Here is a 2,500-nt window from a genome sequence, read left to right as displayed (position 1 = left end):
GAGACAGACAGACAGACAGTGAGAGAGAGACAGAGAGAGAGAGACAGAGAGAGAGACAGTGAGAGAGAGAGACAGACAGACAGAGAGAGAGAGAGACAGAGAGAGAGAGACAGACAGACAGACAGACAGACAGATAGAGAGAGAGAAACTGAAAGAACTCCTAACCGCTAACTTTCTGCAAATGGAGGGTGAAAATACTCTGAGTGTGTATGTATAATGGATCAACCCTGAGGGCAGACACACACACACACACACACACACACACACACACACACACACACACACACACACACACACACACACACACACACACACACACACACACAGTTTTAGGCCATTAGCTAGAGGGAAGATCTATAATGTATGTCCTTCTGTGTGTGTGTTCAGGTAAGTAACATCCATTAGTAACTTTCTCCTGATGAAAATGGGTAAACATGTGGAGTGCACACACACACACACACACACACACACACACACACACACACACACACACACACACACACACACACACACACAAACACACACACACACACACACACACACACACACACACAGTTATTTGACGTTATCCGTGTGTTTACTGTGTTCTTCCTGCTTCTGATTGATGCTGAATCGATCGTTAATTATAATTTTTCCTCCGTTCTGTAGAATCACTTTTGGTTTTGAACCGAACGGATCAGAAAACGTCACCTTGGACTCTGAGAAACTAAATAATAATCACAACAGATTAATTATTGATCAGTATTAAAACGAGTCATAAAACTAAACGACCGCACAACAGCGATTGAGGGAAACAGGTTGACACGTCTGCCCTTCACAATAAAAGCCCAGCTTAAAGTCACTAATTTCTCTGAGAGGAACCTCAAGAATATTCAGACACGTTAAGATCTTGTGAGCAGTAGATTCACCACTTCTAAACATAACGTGTGTGTGTGTGTGTCTTTGTGTGTGTGTGTGTGTGTGTGTGTGGTGTGTGGGAGTCCATGAAGCAAATGTCTGATTACTCCACATTTTTATTGTTATATTTTTTTGAGTAAATGTGCCTGTTTCAACACATTCTCAACGGGTTCTGTACTAGTTTATATATGTGGTATGACAACACGTGTGTGTGTGCTTGTGCATCATGTGCGTGCGTGTGTATGTGTTCATATGCATCGTGCGCATGTGTGCTTGCATATGCATCGTGTGTGTGCGTGCATATGTGTGCGTGTGTATGTGTGCATGGGTATGTATGTGCGCCTGTGCATCATGTGCGTGTGTATGTGCGTGCATGTGCATCATGTGCGTGCGTGCGTGCGTATGTGTGCGTGCATATGCATCGTGCGCATGTGTGCTTGCATATGCATTGTGTGCGCGTGCATATGTGTGCGTGTGCCTCATGTGTGTGCGTATGTGCGTGTTTGCATGCATGTGCATTGCAGGGTTTCCCGCAGAACTTTGCAGCCGCCTTAGCAACACCAGCCTGCCGCCTTAAAGTGATGGTTGGGAGTAATTTCACCCTAGGCTGCTCTGCACCTTGACCTCGAGCCAAACAACCTCCCATACGCTTTTTTCCCTTGTTATAACATTGGTGGAGTTAGCGTTATCAGCTGGTTAGCTTAGTGCAGGCGCTAATGGATCCATGTTTGTATCTCGTAAATTAGCACAGCATCTATTGCCGGAAGAGACTACTTGTAAAGAAGAATCAAGAAGCGAGTGAACAGCAGAAGCAGCTACTGCAGTGTGAGGCGACAGGACACGATGCCACACAGTTGGATATATCCCGGCTGCGGTTTAAAAGCAATAGATGTGCTCTGTGCATGATCTTGTGCGATAGCGCGGTAGCAGCCGAGAGGAGTATCCGTCAGGCAAGTGTTATTTAAATATACTTCTGGTGTAGTTACAAACTTCCTAATGCCTCGTTTTATAAGTACAGAAACTATTTGTACTACTGTAGAAGTTTGGTATCATTCCGGGCATTATTAGTGGGGTCATTTACGAGATACAAACGTGGATCCATTAGCGCCTGCACTAAGCTAACCAGCTGATAACGCTAACTCCACCAGCGTTATAACAAGGGGACAAAGCTAATGGGGGGTGTTTGGCTCGAGGTCAAGGTGCAAAGCAGCCTAGGGTGAAATTACTCCCAACCATCACTTTATCTATGTCGTCAAAATCGAAAAATGATTTGAGGTGCGAGTAAACTACGTGGGCTCTGCAGTTTTGTTGAAGTCACAGTGAGTCACGGCGATGCCGATAAAGTGGTTTCAAGTCTGATTACAGTTTTTCAAAACTTCACGCAGACACCTTTCACTCTGCTGCGACATGATATTAATGGCGAGCCGAAAGCGGTCGCGGTGACGTAACACTTCCTCTGAGACAAGCAGGCACAACAGTGGATTCTGTGCCCTGGTGACTGACTGACAGGCTGAGGTTGTAAGGCAAGGCAACTTTACTTCTACAGCACCTTTCAGCAACAAGGCAATTCAAATACATTCCTCTACTCTCCTAACAACAGTCA

At 45.2% G+C, this 2,500-nt stretch overlaps 1 protein-coding gene across 16 annotated transcripts in view; it reads right to left on the bottom strand.

The window, feature by feature from the left end:
- The window catches only part of LOC116057846 (receptor-type tyrosine-protein phosphatase mu-like), a 162,935-nt gene that overhangs the window by 22,119 nt on the left and 138,316 nt on the right, over window positions 1-2,500 (bottom strand). The gene's annotated exons all lie outside the window — the stretch shown is intronic.

This window comes from Sander lucioperca, chromosome 23 (genome assembly GCF_008315115.2).
Source record: "Sander lucioperca isolate FBNREF2018 chromosome 23, SLUC_FBN_1.2, whole genome shotgun sequence".
NCBI lineage: Eukaryota > Metazoa > Chordata > Actinopteri > Perciformes > Percidae > Sander > Sander lucioperca.
Note: the sequence above shows the minus strand (reverse complement) of the source record. Positions and strands in the feature narration are given on the sequence as shown.